This window comes from Ursus arctos, unplaced genomic scaffold, assembly GCF_023065955.2.
Source record: "Ursus arctos isolate Adak ecotype North America unplaced genomic scaffold, UrsArc2.0 scaffold_2, whole genome shotgun sequence".
Classification (NCBI taxonomy): domain Eukaryota; kingdom Metazoa; phylum Chordata; class Mammalia; order Carnivora; family Ursidae; genus Ursus; species Ursus arctos.
The window spans coordinates 45,412,097-45,436,362 of NW_026622874.1; the positions used below are offsets into that span (position 1 = coordinate 45,412,097).

At 37.2% G+C, this 24,266-nt stretch overlaps 1 long non-coding RNA gene across 1 annotated transcript in view; it reads right to left on the bottom strand.

Moving 5' to 3' along the window:
- Window positions 1-24,266, bottom strand: part of LOC125283473 (uncharacterized) — a 47,592-nt gene that overhangs the window by 8,640 nt on the left and 14,686 nt on the right. The window contains exon 2 of the long non-coding RNA XR_007191373.2: window positions 796-952. This is a non-coding gene — a long non-coding RNA (uncharacterized LOC125283473). The remainder of the gene's footprint in view (window positions 1-795; window positions 953-24,266) is intronic.

The following is a 24,266-nucleotide window of genomic DNA, read 5'->3' on the forward strand; positions in this document are numbered from 1 at the left end:
TAGGAGGGATATAGCACAGCACAAGAGGGGACAGATGACAACAAAGATTTCCTGGAGGAGGTGAGATAGAGCAGAGTCTTTAAAAAGGAGTTGAAGTTAGCTGTGCATAAAAGGAGTGAAGGAATTACCCCTTCAGTGGGCTGCATTCTTTCTTTCTCCCTTTAAAGGCTTCTCAAGAACCTTGAAGGAAAGATGACAGTGGAAAGCAACTAAAGTCACGAAAGCAAGGACTCATAGGCAATCCCTTTCACCAAAGAGTTCATGGAAACATTATAAAGGGCAGAGGTGTAAGAGAAGTCCTGGACCAGCTGAGATCAATATTCCCAGTTCAAATAAATCTCCCTGCTTGGTTCCATCTGGGTTTACCACCTACAGAAAAAACAGGGTCCTGAGATGTTTATGAACTGTCTTGAAAATGTAAAGTTCCAGTTATTAACATAATATTAATTCCATGGAGGCCAGCAAGAGAGGCTTTATAAACATATGCAGAATTATACCTTACTAAAAACAGAAAAGTAGAGAATTTTACATCCACAGTAGTCCCCCTTATCTGTGGGGGATACTTTCTGAGACCCCCAGTGGATGCCTGAAACCATGGGTAATACTGAACCCTATATATCCTATGTTTTTTCTTATACATACATACCTATGATAAAGTTTAATTTATAAATTAGGCACAGTAAGAGATAAAAAACAATAAATAATAATAAAATAGAACAATTAAAAAACAATGTACTGTACTGTACTAGAAGTTATGTGAATGTGGTCTTTCTCAAAATATCTTACTGTACTCACCGTTCCTCTTGTGATGACGTGAGATGACAAAATGTCTACGTGATGAGATGAAGTGAGGAAATGACAAAAGCGCTGTGATGTAGGATTTGGTTACTGCTGGTCTTCTGATGCTACATCCATCAGAAAGCGGATAATCTGCTTCTGGACTGTGGCTGACCTGGGTAATTGGAATGGCAGAAAGCAAAACTGTGGATGGGAGTGGGGGTGGGGGGGAATAATGTATTTGCTCAACCCACAGTTAAGGGAGGAACTTGATTTATATATATACATGTTTGAGAGGACGTTGAACACGTGTAATGCTTTTAAAGGTAAACAGCACTCTCTATATATGTGTTGTGTTTTATGCACTTTTGCAAGTCACCTCTTGTCATCGTCAAGCCCCAAGAGTACATAAGGATGACTGACTCTTGCCTCCTGAATAAAAATAGGACATATAAGAACCAAATCATAGAAATGGTAGCATGCTTTCATCTCATCATGATCAATAATTACATTTTAGTCAATGCAAGTAATATCTTATTGAAAACTACTCATATCCTTAATTTCTTTGGCACTTGGAGAATGGAAAAGATTCTTATATGAAAACTGGTCATATGTTTCTCCCTATGTTGGGAATCTACCAATGTGTGGGCTTCAGCCCCTATCTGCTTTACACTTAGTCATGACATATATATCATTTAAATAAAAAATGATCTAGCCAATTGTAGGAAAATGTTCATCTTCGATAGCCTTTAACAATGTTAATGAGTATGCAGGAGTCTATGTTCTGCAAAAGAGAGAGAATCTGTAGAAGAGAAATACCACCTATGCTGAATGGTTTGGTGGAAAGCAGCCATAAATGGGCAAAGGTATATTTTTAAGATGCTGCCAAAATAAAATGAGAACTCGATAGCCTTGACCTAAAGCATTTGAAAACTATCAATGGCAATAAGGTTGATGAGATGTTAATGGCAAAAGATGAATAGCTATTTATATATAACACAAAGTGAATACATTGGCATCTAGGAAGTAGTATGTATCAGCCTTGTAGAACCATCAAAATGGTTCCAAGTCCACAGTCTGAGTCACTAGGCATAAAAATCAGAAATTTCCCTGGATAGTCTGTAGTTTGATGATCAGCTCTCATAAATTTACTTTAGAAATTTGCTAGCTGTTTTCAAGCAAATTGGTGTTTAGTTTCCTGCTTCATAATTTGTTTTGTTTTTTTTGGAATGTCAGGACAGTGGTGTAAGTAAAGCCTTGGACCAGCTTCACACACAGGTTAAAGATCCACTCAAAATACAAAACAGGCCAATGAATTTTAAGGTAAAAGAGCAAAAGAAGTTCACTGATCCAGTTTCAGACTCCACATAGCAGCTAACCTTTATAAAACCTCCACTTGTTGAATGTTTGTATACTATTAAAGGAGGAAATCCGCAATTACCTGAAAATGCTATTACAGTACTCCTCCTTTTCCCAACTACATGTCTGTGTGAGGCTGGACTGTCTTCATATACTTCAACCAAAACATACGGCAACAGATTGAACGCAGAAGCAGATAATGAGAACCCAGCTATCTTCAATTAAACCAGGCACTAAGAAGAGTTGTAAAAATGGGAACCAATGCCACTTTTTTCACTACAGTTTTTGTTTAGAAGCAGTTATTTCTCATAACAATATTTACATCAATGCATAGTGGGTTTATTATTTTTAAATAAATTAATGACTATTCTTAAATTTTAAGTTTTATTTTGATAAATATCAACAGATATAAACAAAAACTCTTTGGGACTGTTAATAATTTTTAAGAGTAAATGGGGCCCTGAGACCCTGGTGTGTTAGTAAAGAGCACAAGTTTAGAATTCAAGACAGGTTTGAGTCTTACCTCTGATAATTACTTGCATGACCATGGGTAAGAACCGAACCTCTCTAACATCAATTTCCTCATATTGGGGCGCCTGGGTGGCTCAGTTGTTAAGTGTCTGCCTTCGGTTCAGGGCGTGATCCCAGAGTCCTGGGATTGAGCCCCACATCAGGCTCCTCCACTGGGAGCCTGCTTCTTCCTCTCCCACTCTCCCTGCCTGTGTTCCCTCTCTCACTGGCTACTTCTCTGTCAAATAAATAAATAAAATCTTTAAAAAAATAAAAAAATAAAAAAGATAAACATCAGTTTCCTCATATAGAATGTGGAGATAGTATCAGCTACTTCAGTAGATTGTTGTAAGTTTTAAATAAATAAAATTTCATTTATATTTATATCTATCTGCATATCTAGATAGATGGATAGATAAGATTATAGGTAGATAGATGATTAATAGATAGATAGAGAGGAAGTCCCTGGCATGTAACAAGTGCTCAGTAAATGAAAGTCCTTATTATTACATCCCTTAAGTACATGGTGAGTGCATGATAGACATGTAATGAATAGTATAGTATTGTAACATCTAAAAGAAAAAGAATTTTCAAGATAAGATTTATGAATAGTGTCTAAATCTGGAGGAATGAAGAATTGTGTGATTCCTTGCTGAATTTTGAAGAGGTCAGTTTGAGTAGCAAGGTAGTCAAATGCTAGATTGCAAGGAGCTAAGATGAGTGGTAGCGAGGAAGTAAGGATGGGAATATGACTCCCCTTTCAGAGCTGCACCAGCAGCTGTGAGTCCTGTGGCACGCATTTAACAAGATCCCTGACTATGAAACCAAAGTTGAATGATGATGTGAGGTTCCCTGAAGCCCCAAGTTCCCTTGTAGCAATAGATAAGGTAGCAACCCAAATTGGTTTACAGGGTGTTCCTTTCTTATTATAATTCTTATATTCTGCCTCATATGAGGCAATTATATGTGGGCCATTACCATTATATGTGGGCCAATATTTTACCTCCACCATCTCCCCCTTGAGGGAATTTATGACACACAGCAGCATTAAAATTCCTTCCCCAGAATATGTAGAAAGTAAAAAGTAAAATCAAGAAGTATATATAGTAAAAAGTAAAAGCAATTGAATAAGTAATTTCTACAGCTTAAACATGTACAGTGACCCAGGCAAGTTGAATGGCATATAGTTGCCAGGTGTGATGCTAGAAAATTTCATCAGATGCTTTTGAGTCACCTTTAACTTGATCTTTTGGTCTCCATGACAAGTTCTCCTTGTAGACCCATAATCTCTTAATAGCAAGGACGAAGCTTTTATTTTTCTGGGCATATCTATGCAACAAATTTACTTTCTGTTATTAAAACCCTACGACTCTTAGCCTTTCTGGCCTACTAATGGCCTTAGTAACGTGCTGCATTTATAATTTTTGATTAGGTTTGAACCCAGATGGCCTATATATGACATACAATTAAACTTTATTAATTTGGATAATATTAATTCAGATTTTGTCCTTATTCAGGTATACAATTAAGCTTGGTCTTTTGCTCTTTAGGAGAAAAGATTTTATAAATAACTCAAACTCTGACCTATATCACAATAGTATATTTTATAAATTAGTTAAAAAAATAGACAACTTTTCAAGCTGTCTCTCTTCTCCTTTAAAATAAGCAAAATGGAAATAAAATAAAATAAAATAAAATAAAATAAAATAAGCAAAATGGTTGTGTTTCAAACAGTGAGATCATTAGAAACATCTGGGGAGATTTTTAAATACAAAACACCCTTAGCTTTTTGCCCCAAGCCTACTAAATTAGAATAAGTTTAAATCTATAAGTGTAAAATGTGCACTAGTAAATCTTATGATTAACCAAGAGTGGGAACCACTGGACTGAATTAGTTTTAAATAGTCAATTGAACCTAAGCTATGCCATGGTAACAAATTACTCCAAAATCTCAGTGATTTACAAGAAAAAAGTCTACTTCTTATTCATTGGATATGTTCATTGTAGTTTAGCTGAAGCTCTGCTCAAAGTTTGTCATGTTCATATCTGTGCTCGGTGCTGATAGAGTAGCTTCATCTGGAACTTTGACTGCCTTATGGCAGAGGGAAAAGAGATATGGAAAACCATGAGCTGGCTCATAGAGCCTTTGTTAGGAAGTGATATGTGTCTCTTCCACACACATTTCATTAGCCAAAGCATGCCATATGGCCACTCCTGAGTTCAACAGAGTAGGGTTGTACAATCTTCCCACAGGGAGAGGAAATGAATAACAGGGAAGTGTGTGTGTGTATATATATGTATATATACACAGGCACATCTACCACTGGCTCTTCCAGCTCTAAAAAACTATATAATAAAATGAATGACTCCCATATAGACATTAAAAGTGACGTTGATTATAAAAAGTATCCACTTATATAATGGTTCCTATAATAGCCAAGAATCTTAATTTGGGCTCCTTTAAAAGCAGACCTCAAAATCAAGACTTAGAGGCAGATAGAGTCGTCGGAAGGTAAACCCAGGAAGACATGATTCAAAGTTAGGAACATGAGACAGTGAAGGGAGAAGAGCCAATAAAAAGCAAGAGGGTCTCAGTCTTGCTAGAGACCTTCTGAGAGACCTTGTGAGACAAACATCAGGACCCTCCCACCAGAGAACAGGGAGTTTAGGGGATCTGTCTACCACTCCCCTCCCATCCCCACTGATTGAAGGTTGCCTCCCAGAGGGTAAGTTCCCCCGAACTTTCTGGTTTAGCTTTTACAGCTGAGCAAGCTCTAGTTACACTGGAGAAAACCCTCAGGCAGAGAAAGCAGAGAATGCAGGTGTGCCTACCAGGGAACCTGTCAGGGGGTATGGATTGTCCACAAGTCCAAGAAAACTCAGGTGGCCAAGGGGACTTTGGTGGTCAAGAGCAACTGCTATGTCTAGTTTAGAGTTGGCCTCTGTTTGTAATTAGATTATCTTATTATCAGATATTTCTTTTATTTTAGTCAGTCTGATCTATCCCACAGTTAGTCCAAATTGATAACTTTTTTCTGTATTCACTATTAGCACCTGATAATACCTTAGTTTTCACTCAAGTATCAACTTAGGTTAAATGTGAATAACCACCTGAAACACATGTTGAAAAAGGTCCAAGGTCAAGTTTGGAATGTCTTGACTGATTAAGGATGTCTGCCGTGGACAAAGGGGGGATATACACTAGACACACATCTGTTATCCTTTAATTTAGTACAATATTAGGGAGTGCTAAATAAATATTATTGATTGATTTGAAACTTTGTAATATTTACTTACACTGTTCAGAATGGGGAGAAGTTTAAGTAATAATGATCTACAATTTGATTTTACAAATTTAAGCAATATACAGAAAGTAGGAAGTAAGTAAACATATAACTCATGGATTTGGAAAAATCCTAATGTCAAGAAGAGCCATTCCCATATCCTTAAGGATGAGATTAGTACCACATTTTCTCTCCATAGAAAGAGATACCTAAAAGGAAATTTAAAATGATTTTGAGTTTTTCCTTGTTTTTTCTTGCTTCCAGACTTATTAGGACTTTGCTGTTCTTCTTTTTATAAATTATAAACAAACTTTTAGGAGAGTGAACACCCACCACCAGTCTTACCTCTTCCTCCATCAACTATTATGCAGTCCTTGGTGAAAAGGAGATGAAAGCAGGCATACCCTCATTTTTTATTCACTAAAAGATGACTTTTACAGCTTCCTTGGCTTAAATTTCCATCTCCAATTTGGACTTCAACTTCATTAACCAAATTTTGACCTGACCTGGTACATCGATTCCGAGTCTAGCTTTAACTGATTTCAGACAGTTAACTCCGTGTCTCCTGGGTCAGACCCTTCCTGGGAAGGCATTCTATTATTTATGGTCTTCACCTGATACCAGTCTTTCTTTTTTCTGTCCAAGGTTTTGCTGCCTTTTGTGCTCCTGACATCCCCTGACCCTTAGTCAGCTTATCACAAAAATTAGACCAAATAGCCAACCCCTCAGGGAAAAACAAATGGAAGTGTCCTGCCCTTTTCCACAGAGAAAGGCATCTTTTACTCCCTGGTCAAAATTCAGCAGCAGAGTGCAACGAAGAACATTTTCTTTTTTCCACAGGAAATGAAAACCTTAAAAATATGTAGCCCCTGAGTGCTTTCATAAGATGATAAGGTTTATGATCCAGCCATCATTTAGCCAAAAGCAACTTTTTAAAAGGCTTAGGATATTTGATAGAGTGTGATTATAAATTTATTTCAGCTCTCACCAATGACATTTAGATTATGTAAACTTCCCTGGATTTGCTCTGAGAAGATCTCACATGAATATGAAAATGCTGCCGATTAGATGTTGTCAAGGGCCTGTGCTCTGGAGTCAAAACCTCCCCAACTGTGTGACCTCAGCCAAGCTACTCAACCTCGCAACATTTGCTAAATGGCGATGATAATACCGATGTTATAGAGTGGTTGTGAAAATTATATATCAAAATTAGAATATATATAGATTTAATGTTTGGCTATATTTGCCTTCACCAGAAAAGCAAAGAAATATTATCGTTGATAAATTATAAAGATCAAAGGGCTAAGAAAGAATTTTAGAAATTAAATGATTAGAAGTGCTTCTTAATTTAGTAATTGTGGCACTACTAAAACATGGCCCCCAAATTCTTTGATATCCTTCCATTAAGATATGCACCCCCACCACCACCACCTTGATGAGGGATGGACTTGTAACTGCTTAGAACGCCATGCTAGGGCAGAAGTGACACTTGGGGATTCAGAGGCTGGGTCATAAAAGGCCGTGCAGCTTCTGCCTGGTTCTCAAGAAGCACTTACCTCTTAACATCCTTTTTGGAGATGCTGCCTCTCAGAACCCAGTTCCCTACTGTAGAAGCCAGAGCCACATGGAGACACCAGTGCCCTGGTCAGTAGTCTCAGCTGAGCCCAGGCTCTGAGCCTTGTCAGCTCACACATGTAAGTGAAGGAGCCCCTCCCCCCATGATTCAACCCAACCATTTCTGAGTCTTTCTAGGTGAGGCCTCAGTCACGGATTTTCTTTAAATCCACCTCACTCTGCCTTATCCAAAGCCCTGCTTTTAGAATCTATGCATATAATAAGAATGCTGTTGTCTCTGCTACTAAGTCTGGGGTGACTTATGACCCAGCAATATATAATCAGAGCAGCAACACCAACGAAATAATGGAAATAGTTCAAAAGGAAACAGGGAACTGGGCTCGTTCATATTCAGTATTTTGAACTTAAGAATGGATAACACTAGGGGCGCCTGGGTGGCACAGCGGTTAAAGCGTCTGCCTTCGGCTCAGGGCGTGATCCCGGCGTTCCGGGGTCGAGCCCCACATCAGGCTCCTCCGCTATGAGCCTGCTTCTTCCTCTCCCACTCCCCCTGCTTGTGTTCCCTCTCTCGCTGGCTGTCTATCTCTGTCAAATAAATAAATAAAATCTTTAAAAAAAAAAAAAAGAATGGATAACACTAAAACATCAAGATTTGATTACTCACATCTTATAAAATGGTCCTATACCAATTTTGGAACAATTTTTTCTGCAGTTATATAAATCATTACATAGACTTCATTGGAGATTCTGCTAATCAAAGCCCCATCATTATTAATTGTCATAATTCTCTTTTTAAGTAAATAAATTTCAATGATATATGTTATAGCATTAACATTTAATTAATTTTAAAAAGATTTAAAAGTGTCTAAATTACTTAGCACATTGTGAGGCAGTGGGTTTCAAATCTTATGTGATAACAATCTCCTTGGATACTTGTTAAAAGTCTGATTCCAAGGCCCTTCCATAGAGATTCTGATTCAGTAGATATGTATTTTTGACAGGAGATTCTAATACTAGTGGGTCAGGAAAAAACTAAAAACTATTCCCAGAAATCCAATAGAGTTCACAAAAGAAGTATGTAACATAGTTTCTGCCTCAAATAATTTAATGCAAATTCATAGAAAAGACGTTTGTGTGAAAAAAATATGAAGACAGCATTTAGGCTTCAAGTTGGTTTTGGGTTCTAATTCACCAGACCTAACATTTTTCTTCTTTAATTTGAATTGTCATCTGGAAAAAAATTAGGCCCAAGAGGATGAGGTTTTTCCAACTGACAGTAGAGTTTAAACAATATACTTAGTGATGGACTCAGTTAACAGTTTTTTTTTTTTCCAATCATGAGCAATATATTCTACAGATTAAGTGAAGAATTTAATGTCTTAAAGTTTAATGTTACTTTCTGGGGAGATTAAAGAAGAGTTCTGTATTTTACATTGAATGACTAGCCCAAGAAGAGCTTTTAACTGAATATACATTTATGTTTCTGAGCCATATATATAATGACTCAAACACAATAGAAGTTTATATCTAACTATATAGGAGCTCAAGGAGAGTAAGGAGATCTCTTCCATGTGATAATTCAGGTATCCATGATCATTCCATTTGATGGCTTTACCATCCCCTAGTTCATCACTGTCATTTGCATCCAACCTATGGAAGAGGAAATAAATACACGGGAAGCACATCTGTTTCACAAAAGCCTTGGCCCCCAAACAGTACACATCACTTCTATTAATTATATTGGTGAGAATTAGTTATATGGCCACATCCAATCGCACAAAGACTTGGAAAGTGAGGTTTCTCATTGATTAGCCTCTTTCCAGCTTCAACTATATACCCCAGAAGAGAAGAATGGATTTTGGTGGAAAGTCAGTCACAACTGCCACACACTAAGGCATTTACCATATTTCAAACCACCTGAAATAAACAGCAGATTCTAAAAGATCCAGAGAGAGAAAAAAAGAAAAGGCACTTACCAAAACCCACTTAACAGAATGCCATCAAATTTCTCAAAAAGAACACAAAGACGATGGAGAAAAGTTTACATAATTCTGAAAGAAAATGATGATCAACCTAGGATTTTATACCTAGCCAAACCATTAACATGAAAGGTAGACAGACTTTGCAGACTTGTACAATCCCAAAAGATTTACCTCTCATATACTTTCTTAGGAAGTTACTGGAAATGTGCTCTACAAAAGCAAGGGTAGAATCCAAGAAAGAGGAAAACATAAAATGTAGAAAATAGAGGGTCCAAAAAAGAAGAGTTAAATGAACTGAAATCCAATGATGGTGATGAGAAGATACTCCAGTCTGACAGCCTGGCAGCAAATCTATACAGCAAATTCTGAATGCAGCAATAAAATGGATTCCAAGAAAGGATGAGCTTCCCCCACCCTAACCACTTCATTCCATCCCCCCCATACATGCATTGAACTAATAGATTCCTTGGTGTGTTTGACTCTTGAAAGAAGTTTTGATGTTCTGTCAGAAGGTATGGAATTTAATTAGTGAGGGGTACTTAAAAATTAAGTAATTGAAAAGAAGAGACATATTTCAGTATACTATGTGACCATCTGTGAATTATATTAATTATAATTAATTATAATTAATTATATAATTAATATAATTATATAATTAATTATATATAATTCAATAAAAATTGAATATTCATTTAACCAAAGATTGTTACAGAACATGTACAGAGAAAGAGAGTGAAAAATGTATGGGGTAGTAAGGAATGGAAATGTAAGAACACAAAATCCTCATCCTTCACATGTAAAAAAGGTCACCGGATAATATCTTAAATTAAAAAATCAAGAGACAACAGTCTAAAAGTACTATTGGGACATATGAAGAGTCTTAACCTGGGTTCCCCAGAAAGCAGAGCCTGTGGCAAAGGCTGATATGCTGCTCCTTTATTACAGGTTGCAATAATGGAGAAGAAGAAATGAGGGGAGTGAAGTGAATAAAGGGGAAGCACTGATCAAAGGTGATTGTCAAGCTGCAAGCCACACCAGCAACTCCTGATGTCAAGCATGATTGATGGCTTATTCTCACATGACCATCCTGTGAGAGGTTATCTAAATGACTATGACTTGAAACAGTCCATTATGGTGGGATTAAAAGTGATTAAAAGTATTTTACATAGTAGAATACTTTATTTAAGACACTTACTGCAACTAAGAATTGCTTTTAATTTTAGCAAAGAAAGGCTAAATCAGAGTAATTTTTTTTAAACTAAGACATGTCTACTTTCATGTTACTAACATACTGAATGTAATCAATTACCAAAATTCATAGACTTGGCCAGCAATTCTCAAGCTCTTTGGTCTAAGGACCTCTTTATACTCTTAAAATTTCTACACATTTTAGTTAATGATATTGATCATGTTAGAGAATAAAATTGAGATTTTAAAAGATTTTTGTGTATTGATTCACCTAAAAATAATAATAAATCTAAATTCTATATTGTCATAAATAACATTTTTATTTTAAAATAACCATATTTTCTAAATCAAAATACTTCAGTGAGAAGAACAGCAGCATTGTTGAACATTTTCAATTCTCTTAAACTCCTAGCTTAATAGAAAACAGTTCATTTCTTATATTTGCTTCTGTATTCAGTTTGTTGTGATATCTTGTTTGGTTAAAATATATGGGAAAAAAAGTGGCCTCACATAGATAAGTTGTTGGGAAAGGAAGGAATATTTTAATACCTTTTGCATATAATTGTAGTTACCAAAATGTAAAATCAGAAACCATATCCATGAACTTTTTGTATTCCATTACATTAAAAGTCCTTAGTCTATCTTGCACTTTAAATGGATCTTTTTGTTAACCATGCATGATTAGTCACTTGAAAAGCACTGGTCCACTGAACTTTTCAGATCTTCCAAATGCTAACCCATTTTGTGTCAAAAATCATATTCATTAATACCATCATTATTCTCATTAGAAAAGGCTTCAGGTATTAGGAAACTCTGTAGTTCATGGTGGTAAATACAAGTTTTCTAAATTTCAAATTTTTGTGTGAAAGCTCCAATTTTTTCACTGGCAACAAATAATAATGTCAGTTCCTTCTTAGAAATGATCAGCTCACTTCACTGAGTTTCAGGAAAATGTCTGCCAAATAAATCAGAATAGCCCTAGTTTGCCTGACAGTTGTTCCTCCAAGTGAAAATGATATTCCATGAAAAAAAAGCAGCCAGTTCAGCATATAACTCAGATAAACACATGTTTTTCTCCAAGACAACCATCATACTTCAGTATGGAACCACAGCACTTCATTTTTTCCCAGCTTTATTGGGATATCAGCATATGATCACAGATCAACAGATAACAACACAGTGATCTGATATAGGTATATATTGCAAAATGATTATCACAATTAAGTCAGTTAATACATCCACTGCCTCACACAGTTACAAATTGTGTGTGTGTGTGTGTGTGTGTGTGTATGTGTGTGTGTGTGTGTGTGTGTGTTGAGAACTTTTAAGATCTACTCTTCTTAGCAACTTCCAAACATACAATACAGTATTGTTAACTACAATCCTTAGGCTGTACATTACCTCCCAGAACTTGTTCATCTGATAACTGAAGTTTGTATCCTCTGACCACCTTCACCCACTTTCCCACTCTTCCATCCCAGCCCCTCACAACCACCACTCTGCTGTTTCCAAGTTTTGCAGCTTAAGTACTTCATGCCTACTTCCCATTTGTCATACAGAATGTTAACCTGACACACACTCAAAGGTTGAGATTTAATAAAATTAAAGATATGCTTTATAAAGATATTCTTAAGTATAACTGGCATTTTTTTTTAACTGCAAGTGTATGGCAACGAAAAATGCAATGACTACTAGTCTGATTTGGAGCTCAGGAGCCAACAGCTTTATCTACCATTGTTTTTTCACCATGCTTGCAAATGTCACCCCAGTGAAAAAGACAAATAACATTTTAGTAGTATTATGAAAATAACTTTGTCCTCTAAGACACTCAGAAAGGATTTCAGGGACCCACAGGCTCTGTGGATGGTCCTTTGAGAACTACTGATGTAAGTACTAAGTGTCACAAATGATTACAAGCAAAAGTCCTCACTTTTTTGCCTGGCTGAAGTAAGAACTGAGTTTAGCTTTCAAAGGTGTTCAGATTGTACATAGGCAGTAGGACACAATAACAATGACTCTTGATCACAGCTTAGAGGACCTAAGTCCCAGTGTTACCATTTACTAGTGATTAGACTGTAGAGTAGTCAACTGTGCTCCTTTGAGTGTCATTCTCCCCATCTGCATTTTAGAAATAATTCCGTCCACCTCTTAGGGTTGTTGGATACACTAAAACTATTTCAAGTGTGATCCCTGAAGACTCAGCACCCATATCACCTGGGAACTTGTGAGAAATGCAAATTCTAGAGTCCCAACCCACAAGTGTTGACTCAGAATCCTTGGGAGTGGGGCCCCCAAATGATTTTTATCCACACTAAAGTTTGAGAAGCATTGATGTCATATAAGAAACTGTAAACGTCATGGATTTACACTGTAATGATAATAAGTAGAAAAGAAAGTCTTTCCAGTCCAAGAATGGCATGAAGATAACTATTTGTGTTTTTGTTTTACCCCCTACCTGTAACACACACACACTAAATTATTAGGCATACCTTATTCATATGTGCCTCATCCACCATAGGGTAGCCCTGGTCTTACTGTTGTTAAGATATAGATGCTCCATAGAAATGAATTTAAAAGTACAGAGCCAAGAAATAGCCTGGAGAAAGGGGAGATGGCAAAGAGTGTGTGTAGAGAAGCAGTGGGAAATGATGCTGGATGTGGTTAAAGTAGGAGATGAAATGTTTACACTTTTCACAATGGGCAAGGAGGAGGCACAGAATCTTGACTAGTGAAGTGACATGAGGAAAGGCATGGATTAGGGAACTGGTTTGGGAGCCACGGTACAGAATGAATTGGAAGGGAAAGGACATGAAAGTAAGGCAGGTTTCATCGGGACCATATATTTTTTTTTTCCTCCCCAGAGAATTAAAAAACTCTCCACTGAATGTGGACAAGATCCACACACTCACAGGCATTTGTCTGGTAGGAGTAAAACCCAAGATAAAGAAAACTGCAAGAATGAGTATATTAAATATTCATTATTTACCCCAACACAGCAAATTTCATGTTCCATTTCAGTTCCAAACCCTCCCGTTAATTCACTGCCTTCAACCTCCCCACCGGCTCTCCTTTTCTTAGGAGCCCAAGTTTTCCCCCTTTCACTGAAGAAAATCTTTTCTTTATTTTCTATCCTTTACCTCTCCCTGCCTACCAACATTTCTAAATGATAAGAAATTATTTTTTGCAAGAATTTCTATGCTACAGGAGAGGAGAAATGGAAAAGCCTCATGTCACGGTCAGAGTCTGCCTCTCTTCTCAGACATAGAAGTAGTTAGCAACAGCTGTTTCAAGATACTGTTTTGATTTTTGTATTTTAAGAAAAGGAAGAGAAAATAAAATGAAAACAGGAGAGAAGCAATGTCTGTGCAGGACAGGTTTGGAAAAGATTAACAAGTCAAAAACACAAGGACCTTGGAGCTGATGTTGAGTTTACCTGTTTGTGTGTGTGGGGACAGAACCAGGTCAGAATGTCCTGCTGGGATTTATCTGTCCTGAAATGGAATTACCCTGAGTAAAACTAAAAGCATTTAATGCAGGGTATAGGATAGCAATGGTTGGAGAACTCTCAGTTTTGACCCTTAATTAAACCAAGCTAATTACATTAATAAAAGATTCTCCAAAGCTAACCCTGTCAAAAGCATTCAAATTGCTTTGCACTTTTGGCTGCAATTACACCAGGAAGTGGAAGCTAAAAAGACTTGGGAGAGTAACCCAAATCATGTGACTTTAAAGCCGGGAAGGAAGGCAAAACTTTTAAAATCACAGAGTGGGAAGTAGACCCAGAACTGGTGGGTGGGGGAGTTCAGCATCTTTGATACTGCATCAAGGTGCATCTCTTACTTAATTTAAATGGAATCCAAGCACCCAGATTCAGTTAAGTGGAGGTGAAATACAAAGCCTTTTCAATGTTACCTAAGAGCTTTGGATGAAAGTTCAATGAGAAGGCAATTTATTTATAGCAGTATCATATATATGAAAAATGGAACTTAAAGAGAATGCTTGAGGGGTGCCTGGGTGGCTCAGTCAGTTAAGCATTTGGCTTCAGCTCAGGTCATGATCCCAGGGTCCTGGGATCCAGACCACATCAGGATCCCTGCTCAGCAGGGAGCCTGCTTTCCTCTCCTGCTCCCTCTGCTTGTGCTCTCTCTCTGTCAGATAAATAAATAAAATCTTGAATAAATAAATAAAAAGAATGCTTAAGAATGCCATTTCTCATTTAACCATTTGAATTGAAAACAAGACCCATTTATTGGAATGAAAGTATAGTAAGATTAACATAAACCATAATTACTTTGGTCTCTTTTTCACTCATTCATAGGTAATACCTGGTATAGTTCTAGGTAACCAAGATACCACTATGCACACTATGCACAATGCATAGACAGGGCTCCTGTCTTTATAGACTTTATATTCTACTAAGGGAGATGGAGAAAAAAGAAGTATACACATGACTATAAATATACAACACATAAAGCACATCATAAGTGCCAAACAGAAAAGTGGCTAAGATAGACAAGAATTAGAAGGTGAGCTTAAATAAAATGCTTAGAGGAGGCATCTCTAAGAACGTGATATTAAAGTTGAGACCTAAGAATGAGAAACTGTCCCTGCAAAGGGTGGAGAGAAACTCCCTCCTGCAAAGACAACAGCAGGACATAGGCCGCAAGGAAGGAAAGCGCTAGACCTGTTCAAAGATCTAAGGGAAGACACATGTGAGGAGAGCATGGTGGACAAAGAGAGAGGCAAAGGATGAGGCTGGAGAAAGAGGCAGGGCTCAGACTATGAGGACCTTCTAAGCTCTACCGCTGAGAGAAAGCAGAGAAAAATGAGGGCAGAAATATGTCCAGTGGGTTTGACAACCATGGTGTTTGGGTAACATTCATTAGAGTAGATGCAGCCAAGTAGTAAAGAAGATTCAACAATCAAGAGCCTTGCTGGAATGAGTAGGAGAGAAAGCCAGGAAGGAACAGAGACTCACATCTCTCTCTCTCTCTCTCTCTCTCTCTCTCTCTCAAATTCATCTGTGAATGGGAAGCTGAGGATGGGAGGATTGCTGGAGGGAATATGGGGACTCAGAAGGTTTTGTTTTGTTTTGTTTTTTCCAAATTCAGGAAAAACCAGAGCATGTATGTGTGCTGGTAGGATTGGGAATGGTCTAGGGGAGAGAAAGGGGTTGCTGAGAAGCATAGATGGGATCCAGAGCATAAGCACAAGATTGGATATGAGCAGAAACAAGATAGGAAACGGGATTGTGCGGATACAGGTCAAGGTGTGAAATTCCCTGCAGAAATTCTGGCATCACTCTCCTCTCCCCCCTCACCTCAGAACCTCTGAGCTATTCCTTCAAAGTTACCTACTCTTTCCGTCCTGAAACTCTCTCAATGTAAACTACTGACACATCCTATGTACTTGAAAATCCTTACGAATTCCATTTCAATAATTGTTCATTTTCCTGAATACACAAATGTTTGTAAAGATAGATTTGCCAACCCAAAGCAGAGGTTATTTTTAACAGGTAGTCCTATGCTTTTGTTTATATAATATAATGTGATAAGGGAAACATCTTAGAACAAAAGATAAAGGTGGTCCCTCCCCACAAAAGAGGTAAAATCCAGAATCACAGCATGAAGTGTTCCATACATCTTTCCTCAGTTCTTTTTATTATATTGTCAAGGTCTTGATACTCGTTTTTCCATCCATGACACCTTCACTTTTCATATCTGTGTGGCATTCAAATCATTTCTTGAATATAACATCCCCAATGCTTTACCGAATGTGTCTCTTCTCTAAAAAACATGTATATTTATATACTCCTGTAGCCCCCTCATTTACTTTCCATTACTAAATTAAGAATGAAATATTAGGAGACTTAAAATAAATCACATTACTCTCCCTTGTCCAACTGGATAGGTTGATCATTTTCAAATACAATCACGAATGCTGTTTTAGTACAAAAGAGTTCTTAATTTTTCAAACCCAAATGCACTGAGTTATTTTAAGCCCTGCTACCATCCGTCAGTTGCCTGGTGTGGAAGAGCATATAACTTAGATAAAGCTGGAGCGATCACCACAAATCAGCAGGGAGAAGGCTGCTTACAGCCGTGATACAGGCTGGAAAGTGCCCCGCTCCCCCAAAAAACCTCATGAAGAAATTGATGTGCGTTAAAACTAATAGTTTTCAGTGATTCGTGCCATCTGTCATCACACCGGACCACACAATTAGGAGATGAGAAGAAATGCATCTTTTATGCTGATGTCCCACGACATCATTTTTTAATTTACAGGCATTGATAAATTTCATTTACTATCAAAAATTAATCCATACATTTAGAAGTGAAAGCAGTGGTGAGAAAGTTTCAAATGAAGTTTCAAGTATCTCTACCTTGACCAAAAACCATCTAAGTTTTAGAAACATTTCTAACCTTCTACAGAATGAAAGCATTTCTCCTATAGTATGAGTTTTAGGTAAGGAACTTTATTTGTTCAACGGTCCCTGTCTTCATTAGGAAACATCTACCCACAAACATTATGTCTGGGTTCACAAATGCAGGTAGCAGGCCAATCTGAACAACTCCAAACGTTTTCCAAATACCAATTAAATTCAAAATGAGATTCCACTGCATACCCACCAGAATGACTAAAATTGAAACAAAGGTTACAAACGTTGGTGAAAATACACAGTAAATGAACTCTCATATTGTTGATGCTGGCACAAATTCATAAACTGGTGAAAAACCAATTTAGAAAACTGTAAGTACTAACTGTGAAAGCCAGTGGTGTGTTTAATGTTTAAGTGTTCAACAACGGATTCTCGGAAAGGGGTCGGGGGTCTGATATGCAGCATTTGCCTACTTCCATGGTGTATATCTCCCCTGACAGCCAGGTTCAAGCACTAATGTGACAGGAACCTGGGAAGAGATGCGCAAAAATAGATTCACATGACCTGGTACAGGCCATTCCTTCCTTCCTTCTTTCTTTCTTTCTTTCTTTCTTTCTTTCTTTCTTTCTTTCTTTCTTCCTTCCTTCCTTCCTTCCTTCCTTCCTTCCTTCCTTCCTTTTTAAAGATTTTATTTATTTATTTATTTATTTATTTATTTATTTGACAGAGAGACAGCCAGCGAGACAGAGAACACAAGCAGGAGGAGTGGGACAGGAAGAAGCGGGCTCCCTGCCTGATGCGGGGCTAGATCCCAGGACCCTGGGATCATGCCCTGAGCCAAAGGCAGACACTTAACAACTGAGCCACCCAGGTGCCCTTCCATCTTTCCTTTGACTAGAGCTGAGTCTTCCCCATAACTTTAAAATTTTGCTCCTAATTATAATCCCCCACCGCAAAGTACATATATGTGTTCACCAAAAGCAACCTACAAGAGTGTTCACAGCAACACAATTTTTAAAAGCCAGAAACTGGCAACCGCCCAAATGTGCAAGTTTGGGGGAAAGAATAAGTCATTCTGTCTGCATACAATGGAATAATAGTCAACAATGAACAAATTACTGCTGTGCACAATGTCACAGGTGAATCTCTTAAAACACAGTGTTGATCAAAGGAGCCTGATGGCAAAGAATAATGATTTCTTATACATGAAGTCTAAAACCAGATGAGCCTAATCGGTAGCGCTAGAAATCAGAATAATGGTCACCTTTGTGGAGTGGTAGCACCTGTGAAGGGGGACAAAGGAGGCTTCATAAGCGGGAGATGGAAACACAGGTGTGTTCTTCCTGTAAAACTTCCTTGAGCTGTGAAGTGATGATTGTGCACTTCTTTTTTTCTGAACGAATGTTACACAACAATTAAGTAAGTTTACTTTAAAAAGAAAACTTTTCAGACACAGCAATTCTGTGAGTTCATTTTCCTCAGTGGTTCTTCTTTATATTATCTTAACTGTGCATCTTTATAAGTGGCATGGATGTTAGAGATAGATTGGACTTCCAGTCCTGGCTTTGCTGCTTACAAGCTATGTGACTTGGCACATATTACCCCTCTAAGCTTCAGTTTTTTCATTTTTTATATGAAATCATAATAATATCATAATATCTCTTTCATCAGTACATAATGAACTAAAATAATATATTGAAGTGCCAACTATAGTATCATTTCTACAATCCATAATGCTCAGAGAAGTCAGGTTAATCTTTTTTTTAAGAAAATATACATCTTATTCTATTAGTCTTTTCCTTAAAACCCCCCAGTTACTTGGAATAGAATAAAATCCTTACCATGGTCTGCAAGTCTCTACATGGCCCCTGCCCTCCTCTGTGACTTCAGTTCTTGCTATATTCAATCTCACTCCCTGCATACCAGCCATACTGCCTGTTCTTTGAACTCACCTGGCTATTGCCACAGTGCCTCTGCTCAAGCTGCTGTCTGCTTGGAATCGAGCGCCACATACATGCAAGTTCAATTCCATCCTAAGGCAGGTCTTACATCAAAAATCATCTTCTCAGAAAAAGACCTTCCCTGAACACTCAATAAAGTAGTCTCTTCAGTCACTCTCTATCCCATTGCCCTGTTTTATTTTCAACACTACCTTTACTGGTTGTTGAAATTACATCAATGTATTGTCCTTCACCCATCATGCTAAGCCAAAAGAAGGCGGTGACAGTGTCTTATTCACTACTTTATCTTCTGGCATTAGAAGAGTGTCTGGCAGATAGTAGATGCTCACTAGCTAGCTGCTGGTTGGAAGAATGGATTAATTGATGATTAAACCATAGGTATTTCCCTACCCCACCTCCATAAAAAGAGTCAGTGTTTCCCTCAAGGTTGCTCTCAATGCAATGTGGATTAGAGAGGAAGAAAGGACCCCTTGGAACATCCTTATATCTCAAAAGAGTTTATGAACCAGGAAGTATACTGACTACATTTGCTTCTTGAATCATTCAGTCTTTATGTGATAATTCTCATTTCCTTTCTATTATAGACCTTAACTATCAGGACAAGATCAAGAATCACCTAAAAGAAAAATGTGGTATACCACCTCAAAATGGTAAAATGCATGCATTTGACAGAATAAACGGTTTGAAATTGGAATCACTAAGGACATTGACTCTCATACATGGGATGCTGTGTTACACGTCATTTTTGTAACTGCATTATACCTCTTAGGGAACCACGCTTAGGGCCCTTTTGCTCCCCTGGGACTTCTCCTTGCCTTCTACATGACTCTTAAAATCAGCTCTTCTTGCTATCCCTGGGAAAACAGATCTTTAAAATCTTCGTCATTTTTCCAGGTGTAAATTGAGCAATCCTTTCAGGACACCAAAAATATTGCTCATCCCCACAGTCTCTCATCTACTGCAATTTGTATTCTCTTCCTTATTATCTAGTCTGGGGCTAAAATAATTTATTAAAATTAAAACCAATCACCAACATGTAAACCAAATTATCAGAGGGAGTTTTTCCAATGTTTCTCTAAGCTAAATATTTAGATCTGCTCTATTCAAAATCACTTATGTTTGAAATTATTTAAAAACACGTTTAACAATCCCCAGAGGTATGAAAATGATATATAATCATTCTACCAAGTTATGAAAGCTGATACAAAAAATTTTATGTCACCTAATTAATTTGGGAGCCATCAGAAGGATTATAGTTTGAAACAACAATGAATTGTTATCTCCAGCTGCAATTTTTTTTAAGTTACCTTATTAAATGGGGTTTTAACTCAGTCTAACACAAGGGGTTTCTGCTTTCTTATAGCTAGCATAAATAGAGATGTGCTGGGAGTGGGGCAGGAAAGGGTGCAGAAGAGAAAAATGGAAACACAACAATGATCTAGAAACATTATAGACTTAGCCTGGTAGGAGTGTGTCTGCTTTAGAGTGAATTAGTATAGAGGAAGAAAGATGTTGATGCCTTTGATCTCTGAGAAACCCTGGAGAGGCAAGACTAACACAGCTCAGAGTTAAAAAGAGATTAAAAACAAAATGCTTAGAGGAGATGGGGTGGCAAAGAAAGCCAGAACTTCTCAGAGTAATGGGAGCCAGCAAACATAGGAACTATGATCAGTCTCTAACTTCCCACACTTCATTCAGAGCTTTCTTCAAACTGCTGAAACCATGTTACTTCATAGCATTTGGGCCAGCTTTATGAAATATTTTTCTTAAACTGACTCGCCAAGAATGAAATTTCCCTTCAGTATAATTAAATAAATGTTGTTAAAAGGAAACTCTTATAATGAGTGTAGAAATTAGATCATTTCTTTTCTCAAGAGGCAGCCTTATTTTATAGTCCAGATGGTGATGCTGACCCTTATTAACACAAATTAAATTGCACATATCACCTAAATTGTGTCACATAGCTTTATCCAAGAAAAACAATGAATATTAACTGCCCAGCTTGACACAGAAATTTCTTCTCTGATAAAAGAAAGGGCACTCATCAGAAAAGATCAATCTTACCCTCTTACATTGAGATCTGAATCAGCCAGGTAATTACTACCTAAATGTAAAAACATAATTTTTGTATCAAAAACGTGTTGGAGAAAACCAAATTAAACCTATTAGTCTAATTTCAATTGCTTTGAGGAATGATGTCCCTGATACAATTGGATGTCCCAGTACAGTTAAAAATTAAAATGAATGAAGAGAAAATTACGTGTGAGATGTTTCATTCATGAAATCCAACAAATGGGAGTTCCCTTTATTTAAAGTAATAAAGTTCTTGGGGTGCCTGGGTGGCTCAGTCGTTAAGCATCTGCCTTCGGCTCAGGTCATAATCCCAGGGTCCTGGGATCGAGCCCCACATCGGGTTCCCTGTTCTGTGGGAAGCCTGCTTCTCCCACTCCCCCTGCTTTTGTTCCCTCTCTCGCTGTCTCTCTCTGTCAAATAAGTAGATAAAATCTTAAAAAAAAAAAAAAGTAATAAAGTTCTCTTCATTTAAAAGTTTGAAAACACATTTCAGTTGGATAATAATCATGCTGCAAATTATTCCTGACACGATCAAGGGTGAGAAACTCTATAGAACAAACATCAGAAGACATCTACACAAAGAATGACATGAATTTCTGACAAAGTCACACCAGATGCAAAGAAAAGCCATTGTAACGAAGGCAAATATGGCAATATCCCTAAGTACACGAAGCAGTGACTGACTACAGGAGACTGACTGAAGAAATCCACACTCAGCACCTGTTATTTTATAGCAATGGTTAACTTTACAATGGATGTAAACTGTAATAATTTTTCCATAATGTAAAATGCACTCAAAAAAATTACAAGAATCAAACTCTAGATTTGGACCATTTGGTGTATGACAATCAAATTATTACCCAGAGCAGCTGTGTAGGGTACTGGTTAGGAACGCAGACTCTGCAGGTGAACTGCCCAGATTCCCATTCCACTTCTGTTGGCATTGACCTTGCCCCAGTGACTCAACCTCTGTGGGTCTCACAGGGATAATGCCAGTGACAGCAGTGCTCATTTTATATCCAGATGCCACAATATCTTTCAGTCGTTCATTTGTTTTCTGATTTTACCACAATATGGTGCCACGTTTTCCACTTTGCAAGACCGGAAAGGGGTATTTATCCATAAATCCAGAGTCCACCACATTCTCAGTAATAACTTTATAATAACTAAACTGCAAGAGATAGTAAGTAATTAAGAATGCCAAGCCTCAAAAATAATTCCAAGGGGTAAACATCATTATACTCGTGTTATGAGAGGAAACTAAGGTTTAGAAGTTGAATGCTCCCGAGATAACAAAGCAGCTAAATGGCAGAGCTGCTCTTTAAACCTAGCCTGTAACACTCCAATACCGCCCTGCAATAATAGTTCCCATAAACATTTTTATTCTGCAATAAAGATGTATAAGGACACCCATATTTTTATAATCTAGCACAGTGGTTCACTAAGTGTGATCTGGGGACTCCTGGGGGTCCTCAAGACCTTTGCAGAGAGACTGTGAGGTCAAAACTATTTTCATAATAATATGAAAACATTATTTGCCTTTTTTATTCTCATTCTCTCGTGAGCAGACAGTGAAGTTTTCCAGAGGCTATGTGACCTGTGATGTCACAACAGATTGAATGCAGAAGCAGATCTAAGAATCCAGCTGGCTTCTATTAAGCCAGACAACAGAGAAACTTGCAAAAATATAAAGCAATGCAAACTTCTTGCTAAAGTTCTTTTTTTAGTTTTAGAAAGTAAGATTATTTTTCATTAAAATGTTATTTATGTCAACATGTAATGAGTTTGTTACTTTTAAGTATTCAATACATATTTTTTTAATTTTTTCAGTTTTAAGTTTGTACTAAAAATCTCTAGATGTGACACACATAAACAAAAGCTCATTGGGGGTGCCTCAATTTTTAAGAGTCTAAAAGGATCCTAAGAACAAAGAGTTTGAGAACCTTAAAGAGCACTCGGCATTTATGACATTGTCAGTACAGGAGCATAGGTGAGAAAACAAGACTATACAAGGAGTGGTTTTCAATGAGCGCCTAATTTAGCCTGGCAGTTAGCTCAGCACCCTGAGATTGAATGTCATTTTTATCACTGCATCCACCCAAACTGAGGGCATTTTTCCATGATGAAAGACTTTCCAAGAGACAATCATCAGGTGATACTGTGATTTTTAAAAATTGTATGGGTGTAAAATGGAATATGAATTAGGAAGTGAGAAGTTGAATGCCTTTTTCATGAGGTTTTAATGTGTGTGTTTTAACAGGGTTTCAAATTTTAAAAGATTATCAAGGAATTCCTTCAACACAATATATTGAAAGAGGTGAAGAGCTTAGCCTGCCATAAACTACGATAAGCCTTCCACTTAAAAAAAAAAAAGCATATATGTGAGTTATAAAAATGTAACCATAATGAAATTGTATATAATTGCTATATTATACATCACAGTATGTGTTATATACTATGAGATATATAGAGATACAGATAATCTGAATAAACTAGTTAAGTAACAGAAAAGAAATTAGGAGATCCCCTTGTTCGGTGTCACAACTTTCTCAATATGTGGGTAGCCAGCTAAATGTTCATAACACAAACTAATATCCTTGTATATAACATGTGTATATTTAGACTGTGCTCGTCATCTCCAGTTTATCAGCAAAGTAACCATAGAAGATTTGTAGACCAAAGGTTTTTTTCAACTTTTATTTTGTGTCCTTTGTGGGTTTTTAGAAATTTTTTTTCTGCCTTATTTCCCCTATGTAGAGAATAGTAGAGCATGGACAGAAATAATTCTCACATACTTAGACCAACGCTAACGGTTAAAATATGTAATAAGCACAGCCTTCAAGAATGAAAATGATGAGGAAAATATATTAACAAAATGATAGCAATTTGCTAAACAAAGTCTGGCACATCCACATCAAATAGAGGGGTAGGGAGAATGCAGTCGTAAAAATATTTGCCCCTTTAATAAAACAGGATCGAAATACTTTACATCAGACATTTTGACTCTAAGCTTTCTCAGAGCCACTATTTGACTTAAACTCTTTCAAGTATAAAAGAGCAATATGCAAAAGGAAGACCGTGAAAAAGAAAATGTGCCAAGCACATCCAAGGAAACAGTCAGAAAAACTAAGAGGCAGCCCACGGAATGGGAGAATATATTTGCAAATGACACTACAGA